The sequence below is a fragment of the Gnatocerus cornutus genome, chromosome 1, assembly GCF_029298725.1.
Source record: "Gnatocerus cornutus isolate USDA-ARS CGAHR chromosome 1, icGnaCorn1.1, whole genome shotgun sequence".
Classification (NCBI taxonomy): Eukaryota; Metazoa; Arthropoda; class Insecta; order Coleoptera; family Tenebrionidae; genus Gnatocerus; species Gnatocerus cornutus.
Genome location: NC_142233.1, coordinates 31,606,696 through 31,616,181, shown reverse-complemented (window position 1 = coordinate 31,616,181; position 9,486 = coordinate 31,606,696). Strand labels below are relative to the sequence as shown.

Genomic DNA, 9,486 nt, shown 5'->3' with positions numbered 1-9,486 from the left:
AGATTGAAAGAATAGTCTCATGATGAACCCGGCTGGAAGATTTTAATAAGAAGCCGATTCAAATAGATCTTTTGTTCTATATTGAATTGTCTATGAGGCAAATGACAATTTAAAATCACGAGAATGCTAATTTTTGTACACGTGCAGTGTCCGTACATGCGTAATAGAAAAATGAAAAATAATAAGCATTTGGGTATGACATAGGCCCGCATTAAAAGTATGTCTCTGAACTACAACAACCAATTTCTGTCGTCAAAATTTTCGGCCAGGTTCGTGTTTCCTCAACATTGACGTTATCGTCAGAAGGTAAATTAATTAAATTCCTACAAGTCACTAGTCAAGGTTGTGTTTGTCAATTTGCATATCTAATACCTGGAATTCAGAATTCAACTTTTGCTTCCAAGTTGAAGATCACCCTTGTGTTTAATCATTTGAAGGAGAATGCTAAACTCCCTTCAACCTAGTGAAGGAAAGAGTGCGATGTCCGCTCGGATGTAATTATTTCGGCGCGATGAGATCTCGTGAGAACAGGAAGTTAGAGCTGACGTCACGGAACAGGTGTAAGGGTTTTAACCTGACACTTGTTGCATATAATTGTAGCTGGTGGTTGATGGGCCACAATATTCGTAGTCAGAACACACAGGAATCAAACCATAAATTCATTTCAGATGCAAGAGGAAGTGTATTTTTTATTTTGCTTTAGCCGGCTCTGTCAGGCGTGAAATGAAGGCAAATTGTATTTCATCAAACCTTCACAAGGGTTAGCCAGCGCCCCGTCCAGATTTGGTGTCTCTTGCGCGATTTTCGCGTGTAAAGACCGGTAAACTTTCACAGTGTCGTTGATTAGGAGAGACATCTTTCTAGTTATTGGGGCGCAAGACTCCGACACTCGGCGTTTCGGTAAATTTAACTTGAAGACGAATTTGCCGCGCATGGCTACCTTTAGCAAAAGTGAAAACATGTGTGTGCATTTTGTCACTTTTTATTTACCTAATAATCAGAGTGTAATGTAATTAGTGCACTTGGGGTTGTCGCTTTTTACTTTCGTTTTGCGTGTCGTATTTGTTGGTTTGTTCGAGTGTGATGACACCGGCATACAATTGACTTTTAACCTGACTTCCGGCGACCTTTTGCCGTCATTTCCGGTCAAATGGTCTCAAAATCAACTCTTCCACTAGTTCGGTCATGAATATTCAATGGACGGGATTATGGTAATGGAGGAAATTTGTTTAGTTAGTCGTAAATTTCGTTTGGTATGCGAATTTACCCATTTTCTATGCGCGACTCTTCTTCGTGCCTGTCACAGAGGATAAGAATCAAAAATCCATGAACGCGCTTAGTGTGACATCTAGAGCGTACTTTACACGGTGCGAAAACACAAGACTTTCCCCCAATCATGCTGTTTTCAAAACTACTCAAGTACCAAAAGTTTCTACTTAATCGGTAAAAAAATATTTGCGTATTTCTGCCACGCCATGGCAACTCTGTTGGACCAAGTTGCAGTTTTCTAGGGGCAAAAATGATATCTTCGCTAACGCAATTTCACTTTTCCAGCTTCGGAGAAGCTGCCTCTTAATCTCATGGATTTATTATATTTTAGTGTCAATTTTATTGCACAAGTAACGAGAGCTTCTCAGAAGTACCTACACAAAGAAGACATGGAAACCGCAAGAAATGACGCTCTTTTTCTTCTTTTTTCTTGAAGTTGGTACTACCAAGCCTTGAAAGCTTCGCAAATTCAGCGCGATTTTCTTCTCCTTCCGCTCTTTCACTTTGGCCGTTTTCGCGGCGGGTAATTGCGTGCTCCACTTCCTCTTATCTCCCATCTGTTCTTAATTCGTGTACTATAATAGCAAAAAAACATAAACGCAGTTATATATTAAATATGTGTGAACTTTTGTTAATTACGAATTAAAACGAAGTTCCTTCCTAGAGTATGTAACTGTTAGCAGCCACTGTAACCTTGCGTTCGTCGGAAACAAAGGCTCCCACACTCAAAATTCTCCCATGGCAAGTGCGGAAATTTTCCAATTAGCATAAAGTTGTTCAAGGAGATGAACTCTTCGTTGCCATCCATCCTGGAAGTGGTGAACGTCTCCATGGCTATGGATAAGTTGGCCACCAAGGATGGGTCGGAAAAGAGTTAACGCTTGTGTTGTTGGGCTGTTTCCGGTTCCGGTAGATGGGTGCCGTTTGTAGATGAGCCGATAATTCCCGATAGTACCGTCTTTTTACCATCTAGACGTCGCGGGTCACCGCACACCACACTAATTAACATTCGGTACCCCGAATTTAGGCGGTGTAAAACGATCTTTTCACCAAAAATCGAACAAAGACGTAACGGTTGCGCGACGAAGAGGCAAGACATTTTTTTGGACTTTGAGTATCTTGATGGCCTCTAAAAATGTGTGCGATTTTTCCGCTTGGAGCGCGATGAGAGATAAGATGGATGGGCGCAAAAAATTCAGGAAGACTTTAAATTACTGGATTTTTGTTAAAAGCGGAGAAAGCTTGCCAGAAGAAAGTTTGAAGAATGACTCTAATTTTCCCAGCAAAATCAGATTCCATGACGTAAAGTCGAGTAAAATGTTTACTAAATTTATCAAAAGCTTCTACAGTTTATCTGTTGATTAGCTAGCTACTTAAGCGCCTCTCAAATCCTCTTGATAACTTACCTCTTTCTAATTTTTCCGTCTACTTCTTACGTAATCGAAGACTTCGCTTGAATATTAAATTTTGTTGCTTTTTTGTAGTCTTCGTCAAATTGACATGCAAAAATCAACGTGAAGGCCAGAAAACTTGTTTATTGTCCTCGTACAAAATTAGTCAGAAAATAACATGTTTGGAGTCCAAATTTGAGAAAAAATACTGTAATTTAAGGAATATTTTATTGCCTTAACTGTTGGCATCATCAAATCATTTTTTAGACAGTTTTCTACGACCGTTTTTGGATTGCAACATTAAAAATAAACACTTTCAATCACAGTGTTGTTATCTAGTTGACCGAGTAGCGCCTGTCATTTTCGATATGTGTCTACTGATCTTGGGATAAAAGATTTTTACGATTTTCTGGGATTTCCGTCATGTGCTCGAATAAAATTTGTTCTCAGAGTTGCCTGGAAAATTTTGGATTATGTCTGTGATTAAATTATTTGTGTTAATGAATAATTTTTTGAGAATAAGTACTCCTGCGTTTTGCATTTTGGCTATCAAATTTAAGGACTTTTTTTAGGCCGTCGTTTTTTTTAACGTTTTTGGAGACATAAATGGGCCGGAAAACGGCATTTGGCGGCCTAGCCTTCAAAAAAGAAACTAGATATTTTTTTTGTTTACCGGTTGGTATCGCAATGTCATCAATTGATACAGGAATCTGCTGAAGTATTAGTTAGTATGTTTTATTTCCAAAATAGTTATCTACTAGGAGATCAACCTTAAGCAGTAAAAGTGACTAGATCAGAATTTTTTTTTTTGATTTTTTTAATTTTGTTGTTGAAGTCTCCGTGTTGCTACGATGCGGCTTAGCCTCGTCTTCGCAAATTCACTCAGACTTCCAAAGAACATTTTCCGGCCTTGTGATCCGAATTACTATTTAATCATAGACATACTGTTGAATTCCACAGGTGATTTGCGATTACAAATTTATGATCACTAATTAAATCTACAGCAACACAAATTTCTTATAAAATCAATAAAACTATTGTCCAAAAGAGCTTCTAAAAACAGAAGATGACAGCTGGGAGACGAACAGAGCAAGCAACCTCAAAAAATTCCACGCCTTCTTGACGTTAACGAGACAGTTAACAGAAAATGAGTTTTTAAAGAGTTTTTCAGCGATCGAAGTCTAATATCTTTTCCGGCGGAACTAGAGCATCGATGTCATGCTTGGAAATCATTATAGCTACGTCGAAATCCGGCCAAAGTACACCTTATTTTGAAGTATTTAATCTATTTCTTTATCTGTTTTTAGATGTAAGTTATGATAATATTGACCGTCTCGGTGGTTGTTCGAAAAAACATGTGTGAATGTGGTGCGCTTTTAAAAATACAACGAAAATGTAAATGGTTTAATAAATAAAAAAATGTCTGCCACATTGCAACGTCGTCATTTCCGCCAAATCCGAGCATGCAAATGAGTTAATTCGTTGAATATTCCTTAGAATAATCGTCCCTATTTTTTCTCATGTCATTGTCTAATAGATGACCCCTTAGGTCAGGTGGGTCGCCGAAGGGCTTATCGGGCCCTCCCCACATTTGTCGTAAAAAGCGTCGTACCGAACTAAAATAAACAATTAAAGAGAGGACATTAAAGCACTGGTACGTTAAAAACAAAAGAAAAAAATCCTCCTCGAACCACTCCTTCTAGCATATAATGTTTTCTCTAATAACTATAATCAGGCGGGTAAATATATAATCAATTTATTGTTAGGGTCTGCTTTAACTCCCACACATTCACCGAGATATTCGTCGCTACACTGTTAAAAAGCCGTTGTTGCGTCCAATCATCAATCAATTAACTTCCCAGAACGAGCGATCTAATTATTTCCATGATTCGATTTGAAATTGATTGAATTTTTTCGATTCGGACGTGACGAAGGCCCTAATGCACAATTTAGTCGTCGCCGTTCAAAATTTCGTGAAATTACTGTAATTACGGCCTTAATATTTGCAGTGTAATATTAAGTATTTTAGATTATCTCGCTGGTAATAACATGCTTTGAAACCATTAAATTTCATAAGTAAATACGAGATCTTGATGCACGACATTCTGAAGGTAAATCGGCTCCGTCGCCGCCGCCCTCACACGGAAAATTCAACGCTTTTCATCGAATAAACTAAAACAACATTAATTTTCCGCTTTTTAAATTCACATTGCGAAAGGTGTGAATCTGGACCTTATGGCCGACATTATAAAGAAGCTTTACATTCGTCCACATTACCATAACTAAGCAACAGTGAAATATCTGCATTGTTCTCGTGATAACCATCTCCATCTTTGCTTAATTAAATGGGTAATTGTTTTTATAGACTACTAATTATTAGGTTTTTGTATCAAAATATACGGGCAAAAGCACAGTTTTTGTTGGTGGTGGAGAGAAAGAAACACTTTTGGATCGGAGAGTGAGCGCCTCATTAACTCTCGTTTCCTGTGTCTTTCCCTCTATGACGTGTCATAATAACAAGGTTTGTAATGGTCAAAATGATTTTTTGTACCGGCTATGACGACTTTGTATAAAAATTCGGTGGGAACGGTATATTGTCCCATTGTGGAATTAAATTATACTTTTAATTTAGAAGACGCTGATACTGTCAAACGACGGCATAAACTGTCAAGTGTCAAGCTGAGCAGGGCTACCAACACACTAGCAAATTTCAGAGTCCAAAATGCGATTTGGATCGTCTTTTAGAATCTCTGGATTATTGTTCAAAATCTTTATATCCTGTAAATCCCCTAAGATAAATGACATTTTTTAGATCTTTATTATCTTTCTTTGATATACTTTCTATTAGCGATTCACGTTCGGTAGAAGTAACTAACGTATACTTTTGTGTCACTTTAGATTTCTGAAGTAACTAGGCATTAAACATTGGCATCACAAATTTATTGGACAGACCAATAAATTTGTCATTCAAATTTGACAATAAAACGAGATGGAATCAACTATTACAAGACAACTAGTTTCAAAAAAATAAAACAGGATATTTTCCTGCAGAAATCGATAGGTTTTTTATGGTTGAAATCAATTTCGCAATGCACACCAAACTGGAAAAACTTTGTTTGACACATCGAAAAATTAACTGAGTCAGATTCAGAAGATCAAATCTATGAACTAGTTGAATCTGATTCGGAGCTCTGATGATTTTCTTCTTTTTCGTTTGAAAAATAAATATTTACCTTTAATGACAAACCAAAAACTGTCATTTGGATGACATCTGTTTTACAAGGCATTACACTAGAAAAGTTATAACCTTAGTTACACAGCTCAAAAATAAAACTTACTAAATTTTGTTACTTCTACCGAACGTGAATCATTAATAGATTTTTCATAACTATGTATATTCGTTTTCATTTTTTAATTATTTTTGTAATACTTAGATTTTTTCGTTTTTTGGATGGACTTTTTTCATAATTCATTCTTCACATTGTTAAAAAAAATTCTTACATTTGAAATTCTTCTTGTCTTTGCTTTTTTCTTCTTTGAATTCTTTAAATTTCTTTAAATTTTTCTGATTCTTCCAAAATTTCAAAATAATGGTATTTTATGGATGAAGATTCCGCAGTTGTTTTTATTTTCCAGGTTTTTTTAGGTTTATAAATATTTTGAACTAGATTTTGGTTTCTTTAAATCTTCTGGATCCTCTCAATATTTTGTGTTTAAAATTGTAATTCTGGTAATTTTAAAGAGATATGTATAACAATAAATTTTTGGTGAACTTTGTTCTTTCAACTTGATTATTACCTGTGTACAAGACGATCGAACCAAAGACACGCAATTTAGAATTTTTTGTCTTCGGTCGCACTACAAATTTGTTAATATTTTGTGTTAAAAATTGTAATTCCGGAAATTTTAAAGATATGACAATGAAAGTTGGCGTACTTAGTATTGTCAACTTGGTTATTAATTGTGCTAAGTTACAAAACGATTCAAGCAAAGACACGCAATTTAGAATTTTTTGGTCTTTGATCGAACTTAAAATTTTTCAATATTTTGTGTTAAAAATTGTAATTCCGGTAATTTTAAAGATATAGCAATGAAATTTGCCGAACTTAGTATTTTCAACTTGATTAATAAGTGTGCTAAATTACAAATCGATCCCACCGCAATTTAGAATTTTTTTGTCTTCGGTCGCATTAAAATTTTTTCAATATTTTCTGTTGAAAATTGTAACTCCGGAAATTTTAAAGATATGACAATGAAATTTGGGGAACTTAGTATTTTCGACTTGATTATTAAGTGTGCTAAGTTACAAAACGATCCAACCAAAAACACGCAATTTAGAATTTTTTTGTCTTGGTCGAATTTAAATTTTTTTAATTTTTTGTGTTAAGAATTCTAATTCCGGTAATTTTAAAGATATTACAATGAAATTTGGTGTACTTTCAGCTTGATTATTAAGTGTGCTAAGTTACAAAATTAAAGTTTTTAGATTGTACTGCACTTGGAAAGTGTAAGAGTAAAAATACCAAATATTCCTGAAATAGATTTTAATTTTAATATGCATTGGATTTATAAAATATGCATACAGTATAGCGTGTACAAAATCCGAATATGCAAACTAAAAATATGCATCCACTTTCCACCGATAATTTTTCTCCTTGACCCGCCGGAGTAAATATTTGCCCTTTCCTTAACTTGTTTTTCATTTATTTTAATTCGTCCCTGTTTTGGTCTCCCGTTTTATCTTATCTTTCCCCTTTTTGTAAAATTTCCCAATCGCTCCATTCTAGTCGAGCACGTGCCGGTCTGGCACACTCCTTGAATATTTTCCACGCATCGCTCTCTTGAATTAATAAATTGTCGCAATGCACACGAAGCCATCCTCTTAACATTTTCGGACATTTATCAAACAGTAGGCGCTTCGTCTCTTATCCGTCCATCTCGTCCTGGAGATGGGTTTATTCATCAAAATTTGGGATGTGTCACCGACGAAATGGGACGTATTTGTCAATTAAAACCGCCACTGATTTTTTAGGTAGGGTCGTATCAGAATTTATATCAGGTAAAGCGACGGTTTGGTTGGTGTACTGAACATTTCGGCTTAGAATATTCAATTAGGGACCATTATGAAACGAAGTGAATCACCTTTTTACAAGATTCGTGTCTTTTTTCAATGTTTTTGTATTGGAGACGGTCGAGCTTGTAAGAGACACGTGTGGCGTATGGCGTATTAATAAATGGGCATTTATGGAATTACAATTAGGGGGCGATGTGGCACCTGTGTGTCGGTTTTCATGTAAAGACATTTTGGGTGGGCTGCCGACATGATAGTTTAATAAAATAAGAAAGAGACGAGTTAATTTGATCGGAACGTGACTGGTATTTAGGCAACCAACAATACCATGAATAAAATCCTCACGTTTTCCATTTTCACTTCTTTGCACTTTATTTTGTTCGGTTCTTGCGATAATAACGTAAAACTTCGTCGACTGATAATATTAAATTGACGTCCAAAAACCGTGAGAAAAAACTGAATAAGGAACCTGATGAGAAATAAAATCGTTTCGAAACGTTGACACTTAATTACTACCCACTGAAGCTCTGAAATTTAACAATAAAAATAACGCAGAGCATGAATTATAACACAAGGATATTACTCTGCAACAGTGCATTTATTATTTCGAAATTCTATTGTTAAAAACTGATGGTTTTAAACGATTTTTGAAATACTTTTACTTTTTGTGTTAAAAGGTTTTTTCGTATTTGAACTAATTTGCAGAGAGCAGACGACAATAGACTACACGGAACACCCGTCTAATAGGCTCTGATTTTTTACACTGATTACTTTTTATGGTTGTCATTATGTAGGGAGGCAAAGTTACCAACAGCTTTTTATATTTCAAGATTCTTCAGTCAAACAGCTTACTCATGGCTTGATTAATCAGAATTTGATAAACACTGATTATAATGTCGCGGCCTTGAAGATAGTATGATTTTCTTAATGATTTGTTATCTTATTAGTACTCTGAGTACTTTAGAAATATCTTCATTAATTGATGGCATGTTTATCAGTATTGCAAAAGTTGGTACTTGAAGTTCGAGTCATTCATGATCACGAGTGATTTATTTGTATTTGTTGTTAATGCGACACGAACGTCTCCGTAGCTGTCAAAACGTCTCTTTATTCCCAAAGTCCGCAGACAAAAATATAAATAATTTGAGTTTTTGTTGGTACTTTGTAAGAGGATCGTGGTCATTGCATCCTCTTAGTTCTTCTAATTGTTGTCGCAGTCTTATTACCCCGATAAGATCTTCCTCCTGGTCGTGACCGGTAAATCTTGCCTTGCGTCCCTTTCGGTCTCATTAAATAATCTTCAGAAAAAACTGACGCAGTCATCTTCTCCATACCTAAATCAGTCGTGTTACATGAGCCAACTCTCGGAGAGCCAGTGCCGTTCTTCGTTCTTCGGTCAGCGTCAGACGTCCATAACTTAAGATTGTGCGGCAAACAGAAGAAGGCTACAAGCAAAAATCTCAGCACGGACAAAAACGCATCGGAGACAAAAAAGCTCACAGGCAGCTCTCTACAAACGAGGGATATAAACAATTGCGTCCGGGTAACCATGGTAACGTGCAGGCACCGGCATCTTTGATTCTAGATTTGCATAGCAGGCTCTGATATGGAAATGCTGCAACGTTCTTGAATTGACTGTACACAACCAAGAGTGGACACCGTACTTGCGGTAGCCGATGCACAGACCGCTTTTCGGCATATACTAAGTTATGTCAACCGATTTTTGCAATTCCCTAAACCGGTGCACTGTCCACA

The 9,486-nt window shown here is 36.1% G+C and overlaps 1 long non-coding RNA gene across 1 annotated transcript; it reads right to left on the bottom strand.

Annotated features, from left to right (window-relative positions):
• Nucleotides 1–8,841: 8,841 nt before the first annotated feature.
• Nucleotides 8,842–9,430, bottom strand: LOC148181685 (uncharacterized). The gene is made up of 2 exons (XR_015771730.1): nucleotides 9,232–9,430; nucleotides 8,842–9,176 (listed from the first exon to the last, which is right to left on the bottom strand). It is a non-coding gene; the product is annotated as an uncharacterized LOC148181685 (long non-coding RNA).
• Nucleotides 9,431–9,486: the final 56 nt, after the last annotated feature.